Source organism: Cupressus sempervirens, chromosome 1 (genome assembly GCF_028749045.1).
Source record: "Cupressus sempervirens isolate cs-2001-9-10 chromosome 1, ASM2874904v1, whole genome shotgun sequence".
In the NCBI taxonomy this organism is placed as follows: Eukaryota; Viridiplantae; Streptophyta; class Pinopsida; order Cupressales; family Cupressaceae; genus Cupressus; species Cupressus sempervirens.
The window spans coordinates 372965416-372974069 of record NC_143118.1 but is presented as its reverse complement, the minus strand read 5'-3'; the positions used below and the strand labels follow the sequence as shown (position 1 = coordinate 372974069).

The following is an 8654-nucleotide window of genomic DNA, read 5'->3' as shown; positions in this document are numbered from 1 at the left end:
TGAAAACACTAAAACCTGAAGTTAGGCTATGAAGGAAAAATGCCACGACACAAAATTCAAGAGTGATAGAAATTGGCCAAAGAAATAATGAAATTGGAAGATACAAACCAATAGTAAGGGCTTTGATCAATGTAGTTTCTTGTCTGTTAATGTCCTTCACCTTCCTCAAAAATCATTCAACATTATTGTGCAAAGTGAAAATTTGCAAACATCCAGTGTCCCTAAAACCAATGAGAATACATTAAATAATAAGTTACTATTGGATACCCACTTGTGGCCTGTAGAAAAATAATGCGAAAACCCTAATGGATTTTTGAAAATAGAGAGAGCATTTTACTTTTGCAAATAGAATGGAAATTGTGCCAAGTCACAAAGAAAAAAATGCTCGTTGTAAACATGACATTGTTAGTAGAAAAACATTCCACTTGCCAACAACAATCAACATATTTAAAAAAAAAAACAGTGGGTCTTTTGGGTATGAAAAATTTCTTAGTAAAGGGAAATGACTTAACCTTGCTTGAAAGTTTTGCAAGTTCACTGTGAGGAGGAGATGACTATTTCAGGTCACTGCTAATGCTGATGGGGAATCAAATTGCTAACTGTTGGAATTTCTCTTGGAATTTCTCTTGTAAAAAAACTTGATTTACATTATTTGTTTGTGCATAAATTTGTTTGTTTAATTGGAAATTGTGACGTTGATGCTGAGAAATAGATTTCATCAAGATATTAAGGACTACAAGCTCATTTAATAACATTAAATAGTATTTAATAACATTAAATGGTATTAATGATATAATTAAGTGCCGTAACATTGACATGAGAATAAAATTCTTAATTTTCATAATATGAATGTATTTTTTTCATTACATTTTTTATCATGGGCCAATACAATTTTTAAAAAATTGCATTTTTCAACTTTTAAAATACATTCAAATTAATATAGCTTTTACAAACATTAGTATATCTCCAAGTTTTTAAATTTAACTAACTAATATGAAATCTAATGAATAGGCAGGAACTAATAAAGAGCTTATTTTGTTCTTTGAAAATTACAAAACAACACTCCGAAAAGTTTGAATGCTTATACAAATTTACGAATTTTGAGAACCACAACAAGTGCCAAGAATGTGTTGTATCGTGTCGTTAAGGTCACGCATAGACGACCCTTTCTCGATCCCATCGCCACTGTCCCTTACTGCTTTCCTCGCAGCTTCTCTCATGACCGCTGCTCTCTCTCTCAACCGCCTGCCTTTTGCTTCTTCTGACATCACCATCTTCAGCGTCCTCTCCACTTCCTACCTCCTTAATTCTCCCTCGCTCCCTCTGCACATCTCCACACAGACACCCACCTCCTCTTCCAGAAGCTTCAAATTGAAATACTGCTCTCCTGCAATGGGCCATCCAATCATTGGAACGCCCTGACTCAGACTCTCCAATGTCGAATTCCATCCACAGTGGCTCACAAATCCCTCGGTCGAAGAATGGGACAAAATTGCACGCTGTGGAGCCCATTTCTTAACAATCAGCCCTTGTTTCTTGGTCGTAACTCATTCCTCAAACCATTCTGGAAGTGTTGCCTGACTATAGAATTTGTTCCACTTCTACGAGTCATGGTTCGTATTTAAAAATTGCCTGGTTTTAAGCGTTAAATTGATCATTTTATCTGTGAAATTTGCAAGTCCTTAAGTCTCCATGTCCCTGGCTTGTTAGCAGTTCCGCACAGCACTTGAGATCATTGAAATCCAGCTTCTGAGCCTCAAGATATAAAAGGTTAATGATTGCCACCAAAAACATGTATTTATTAACCTTTAACTTCTTAAAAGGTTAATGTTAACCATCAAAAATGTGTTTTTCTTAACCTCCAAATAAAATGTTAATGTTAACCACCAAAAACGTGTTTCTCTTAACCTCCAAGTAAAAGGTTAATGTTAACCACTAAAAATACATTTTTCTTAACCTCTCCTATAGGTTAATGATAGCATTCGAAAACACGTTTTTCCTAACCTAAACTCTCAAAAGGTTAATGAGAGCTACCAAGAATACGTTTTCATTAACCTCTATAAGGTAGTTATTAACCTGGTAAGGTGATACATGCAACATTGTTAATAATGCAGTAACCAGATAAAAGAGGAAGAAAAGCTTCTTTACACCCAAGGAGTTGTAGAGGACGAGATTTCAAAGAATGGAGCCAAGTGGGCATTTCACCAAGTTGTCTGCTGATTCGAATCTGCAAGCTCTCCATCAATATGCAGATGGATCCGACTTTTCAATTAGTGTTCAGGCGAGTTAATTAACAAATTGCAAACTCTCAGAGAAGATTTTGGTCCACCAACCAGTGAATGTTTAGAGAAAATGGACATGCCAAAGAGGCCTTGGCTCTCTTTTTATCAAATGTGATGGGAAGATGTAGCAGCTGACTCGGTTACAATGGTGAATGTTTTGCTTACATGTGCAAAATTGCGAGATCTCAAACAAGTGTAGAAACTTAGAAATTGCATGCCAAATGTTTAACAAAATGCAGTGGAACTCATTTGCAAAAAAAAAAAATATTCAGCTCATCAAAAGCAGATGGGCTAAATTGTATCCATGGGTGGAGAGAGCAGTTGTCAATAAGTCCATTGCCTTGTAGTGGAAGCCATGCTCGAAGTCAAAGAAACGTGAAATGAAGGAGCCGTGAGAGAATATCAAGGAGAACGCGCGGATAGTAGTTTGGGTGCTAAAATATAAGAAGCCGATTATTATCAATTTTTCATAATAAGAGAAGAGTGACGGATTTCTTGCCTGTATGGACAAGGCACATCATTTGTTTGACCAGGATGAGATGGAGCGATGCGAGCAAGGATGAATGCAGCGTCAGATTCCAAACAAAATCAACGACGTCGGATCTTTATAAGAGCGGAATGAAGTAGCAACAGCCCGTTTGCTATGCGTGGCTCCCCAAAGTTGCTCTTCTTTCTCACTCCATTAATACGAACCATTAATACTGCCCATACTGACTCAGCCCGCAAAGTTTCAAATTTCCTAAAGTCATTTAAAGTATAATTTGTGGACAGCGCTCATCTGCAAACATAAATGGATAATTATCTAGCTCGGCATTGGTGAAGACAAAATATCGATCCATGGACGTGTAACGAGGAATGCAAGCACCTCCCGAGATCGCCCCTGATTTGTTTGACGTAATGTCAAGATAAAAAAAAAGGTGGTGGGCACAAATAGAACATATAGAGTGCTAGGGAAACACGCAAATGTTTGACAAAATGAAATGCTCGTTCCTAACCTATAGCCATGGAAGCCTCACTGATTACGTCACCCAAATTCAGCTGGAGATAAAGGGTGCAGTGCGGGTTTGAAGACATCCACCATATTTGAAGGAAAAATTGGAAATTAAACCATGAAGTACAAGTACGAAAGGCCGGATTATGCTCCTGTTTTAAGAAATACACTTCCAGATATCGGTGATACCATTTTAGGAAGTATCTTCCTTCAAGATTTCTGGTCATCTCTTGTGAATGAAGAAAAGACTCCATTAGCCGAAAAAATATTGGAAAGTGGCTTGGCCCAAGCAGGTGGACATCCCATTTCCGTACAATGCTCGAAATTAGTGTTGGAATGCATGAACGCTTATCATCCCAGCACCAGAGAAGTTCTTTCACCGAACAATGAAACAATTGTCCGTCTGGACCCTGCCTCTATTGCTATCATTTTTCGATTGCCCACTAGGATGCAATATGCCAACATTAACCTGAGGACTGCCAAGGAATATTTTACTGCCAATCAAAACCAATGTTTAAATATTGTGGCAAGATCATGGTTCTTCCAACCAAGAAGAGGCAAATCTCAATTAGGCAAATCCATTCACAAATCATCACTGAAAGAAGATGTGGCGAACATGGTAACCTTGTTGAGCAGGATCATTGGTCTTCGAGATTCACACGAGTTCGAAGGTTGGATGTTTTTATTCATTAATATGGTCTGCGAAGGAAAACAATACATTGATTGGGCTGAAATTATCAGTGATTCACTACATAGACAGCTCATGGGACTTCGGGAAAATGACTACTTTTATATAACTTCATATCTTTTCTATGCCATTGCAAGTACCAAAAGTTGGCCAGGACTTAACCGGCAGGGCATTTATGATGACACAACCATCATTTATAATTATCTTCCTCAAATTCAGTATGATAATAGCCTACACCATTTCAGAAGAGTGAATGATGCATTCACCATGCTAACTGTAAGGGAAATTCAGGGGAACATTGGGCTCAGGATTTCACTAGAGGCAGCGATGGAAGTGCAAAAATACGGAAGTGTTTTTATACAATTTTTGAAGTTTACTTATATCCGGCTAGCTACCTATGATGGATGTCCGCTGATGTTACCAAGATTCGCTGATGATAAATTGGTCTTAATTGAAATGTGCAGGCAAATCAACCAAATCAATAAACTTTGCAGGAACAGGAGGACAGATGAAATAACTTTTCCTATCGGCATCGGATATTATAGTTGTGACACTGCATCAGATGCCAGGAACATTGAAAGATCTATTGCCATGATAAATTTGCATCCTTACACGATGCGTTTCCCTTATGACAGTAAGGGCTATGCTGTGAATGAGTTGAAGTTAAATCCCAGTCTCGGTCACTTCCCGGCTCTAGAAGATTTTTGGGAGGATTGTGAAAATGACTTCGAAGTCAGGAAGAGGGATTGGATGCGGCTTACAGTACGACAGGTAATAGACTTCAAGTTAGACATTGATGTAACAGGCATTGATGATGATGAGATTTCTTTGGTTGATCCTTATTATTATGAGAAAATTGAATTGCTAGAGCTCCCTACTATTGATTGGTTGATTCCCGAATTGAAAAGCTTGAAAGAGAGGTCTTCCTATGTTCTTAAAAGAACAAGAGACTGGATCAGTAAAGTCAGAACCGAAAAAGCAACTGGTGAATCTCAAAATAAAGAGGGGAGAATTAATATAGGGGAATCGTCTCAGATGGCGATAGAGGCCACTTCTAGTGAGCAGATACAACAACTAGATATAGATGCTCAACATCAAGATGAAGGTTTGAATTAGCTAGATAAGTTTACAGTCCAAAGGAAAAGGACAAGAATGAAAGGTAGAAGGAATGAAAAAGACCAAAGAAGCCCTCAAATTGCTGAATCACATGTTCCATTTACATCCCCCCATGATGTAGCGATTCCTCACTTGAATCTCCCTCCTCCTGATATGCCCATAATAGACATTACACAGTTAGATGACCCGTTATCTAATTCAGAAGACTTAATGATGGTTGCTGAAAATGTAACAGGTGCCGAACAAGTTTCAAAAGTTACACATTCATGGTTCTAGGATAATCTTCAGAAGAGGAAGAAAGTTGTTCAATTGGTTCCACCTCCATTTGATATGGTCTCTAGCATTCTTCAGAAGCCTCCTAAGGTGAGAAAGACCAAATTGATGTCTAGGTTAGCTATTGATAAAACTTCAGGCAATTTGTGTGTGGAATTAGCCAAGCCTATAGTTGAAAAGAATGTTGATGAAGCATCTGAATCAGATTTCATTCTAGAAAACGTTGATCTTGGTCCTCCTAATGTGGAAAGAGAATTTCAAAATTTTGAACTGATTGCCGCTCAGATGTTGCAAAGAGCGAAGAAAGAGAGAAGAGCCAAAGAGCAACTCAAAGAACAACTTCAGATGATGGTAGCTTATGTTAATTCAATCAGCAATCCTTCTAATACCCAAGTCATGGCCACCCCGCCGGTTCTAACAGGTCTTGATGGTATTTTAGATCATACCGTTGTTCAAAGAATCGACCAACAAAAGTCATATAGTTTGATGATCGAGGCTTGGATAAACACGATGATAGAAGATGCTTCAAAACTTATAACTGGAGTAAAAGAGATATGTGGGAAAGCCATCACGCAGATACATGAAATTTCTAAGGAGCTGGAAAATAGCAAAGAACATAAATCCAACTGGCAAAAAGTAGCTGATGAATTAAAGGAAATGACCAAGTTGGATACGAGCACCCTACTCCTTGAGAAAATTATTGCTGATCCAAGTGACAACCAAATACGTATCTGGAGTAAAAGTGTTGGTTGGAAGATGATAAACATCAAAAAAGGGATCACTGAGTTCGAGAAGTTAATAACTTCTTTGGAGCAACTGAAAGCAAAGAGTACAGATGAATTAATCTCTACTATTACGAGTGGGGTGCCAGTAAGTGATCTTCAGCATGTTGATTGTCAGTTTCTCCTTGATTCCTTCAGTGTTCAGATTCATTCAGAAATAGAGAATTGTGTATTAGATGCCGAAACTATGATGAAGCTTAGCCTGGTTGCAGTCACGCTGGGAGATTGTAACATTTCAGCTTATTGGCAGGAGTCAGAAGAAATCCAAGATAGATACCTCACAGCAAAACTCAGGATGGAAAACGTGCTCATTCCAAACTATGAATCAATGATGCTCATCCGAGATGCTTACAGAGCTTTCCGAGATAGACCAATTGTGTTCGAATAGATAGGGCTAGTAGCTAGAAAAATTGGTGATTGTATATGCAAATGTTTTTAGGAACTCTAGCTAAAGTTTTGTTTTTACGAGTTTCCTTGTATAGGTTAATTTTCTTAAGGTTAATTAACCTTCCAAAATTTTGTATTTTGGAGGTGGTTATTAACCACAGAGAGGTAGTTATTAACCTCTATGTCTATATAAGTACACCTTTTGACTTTGTAAAAAGACTTTTTGGTTGGAAAAATAAGGGAACACTATGCTGAAATTTTGATCTAGGGATAAATTTTGGAAAGTATGTACACTTTTTATCTCTGAATTGAAAGATCTCTATTACTTTTCTTGGTGCAAGGAAATGAAATGAGATTTGCTTTGGGTTTCTTATTTTAAAATCCAAATTGTTATACGTTGTAGTGGACATTCTCATGGTACTATGCGAATGTTTACGGATGATAATGAATGTGCTTAATAATACACGTTGCTTTCAAGCGTAGTTTTTGAGCACCTCTGTTATCGATCTTGTTAACCACCGAAAGTTGTGAGGGCATATGGTGCATTCGTCTTCCACGACTTTCTCTTGAACTTTGAAGTTTTAGATTTTTTAATCGAAAAACCTTTTTAAAAAATTATATCATACGAGGGAGCTGCCCCTCAAAACGCAGAGGAAGGTCGCATACCAAAGTTCTATCCAACTGTTGTGAACGGTTTGCCACACATTCCGTTGGGCAATTCTACTGTGACAAATCTGTTTACCAATAGGAAGAAACTCTGAGAAGAACTCAGCAGTCAAAGGTACTCCAAGCGGGGGCCGGACTACCCAGATGAAGGGCTGCCCGCTTGATTCCAAACCAAGTGCCAACTCTTTCATATTCGACGCCGAGATCGTGTTCTGCGAGCCGAAGGAAATGTAGATCACACTGCAAGGGTTCTGAGAATCGAGCCATTGCAAAATGGAAATTGCATCGCTGTCTGCTTCCTTGCCTCGCAGTAATTGATCTCCAGCGGAAGACAGAAATTCTGGTGGGAGCACAGGGCCAACCGCCCAGACCCGTCTTCCGGTGGTTTTCCTGAGATGTTCCAAATGGTCAGGCTCAAGCTGCTCGAAGGAGTTGCATATAAATCCCCAGCTGCGCATATCGCGGGGTATCTGGCGAGCCTGAAACAAGCTCCAGGGATCCGTTCCTGTCGCCATTTTTATGTTAGTGGGAAGCTGAGATCGGTGCAGCGAAACGTGAGGCAGATCTGGGAGTGTGAATTCTTCTGAGTCGGTCTTGGTGTGGGGCAAATGAGTCTACATGGAGGTATAAAGCAAGATGCCATAAGCAGCGGAGGTCATGAAGCAGATTCTGGGTATTCCAAACATGTCAGCGACGTCGAGTGTCCAGCCGAAGAAGTAATCGCTGATGATAAAGAGAGGAGTGCAGCCGTCTTCTGCGCAGATTCTCCGGATCAGATTCTCAAAATGGGGCTGCAATTTCTCGGAGGCTTCCATGAGAGTGAGGAACTGTGATGGAGCCAGCGAATCGGTGCTCTCTGTATGCGGTGGTAAGCCATGATCGGCACCGTTTAAAGGGAGCTCCGCTAGCCGAATGTCGAGAGAGGGGTTTTTTGGGTGGGCAGATTCAATGGTGGGTTTTAAGGCGTGAACATTGAGAGGAGTGCTGACGATGGTAATGGTGAATCCGATCCGAGAGGCGAGGAGTTTGGACAGGTGAAGAAAGGGAATGATGTGGCCCTGCGCCAGGAACGGAAACATCACAACATGGTGCTTCTGCCTGGCCTGGCAAGCAGAGGATGCCATTGCCAAATCCTCTCAAATCGGCCCTCCTTTTAACAGATGCAAGTTACTGAGCCGTGTATGAAGTGTTTGCCTTGTCGGTGATACTGTGGCCCTGTTTCGACCAGGAAGAGCAACCAGATTTATTTATCTGCTACTCCCTCAGTGATGTACCCAATGACGCAAGAAAAAATATTATTTACATGTGAGTATAAAAAATTATATTTGGTCGGGGTTTACAAAGGAGAGCACATGGAACAAAATGCACTAAAGACAAAACAAAGTCAAATGTTTTTTGTTTCCAGATTCAAAACAGTGTAGTGATTTTTTTCTTGTTTTCTTTTTTTGTTTTCGATTACAAACTATGCA

At 39.5% G+C, this 8654-nt stretch overlaps 1 pseudogene; it reads right to left on the bottom strand.

Moving 5' to 3' along the window:
- Window positions 1-1068: 1068 nt before the first annotated feature.
- On the bottom strand, window positions 1069-8392 carry LOC149577793 (UDP-glycosyltransferase 92A1-like; annotated as a pseudogene).
- Between the last annotated feature and the right edge of the window lie 262 nt (window positions 8393-8654).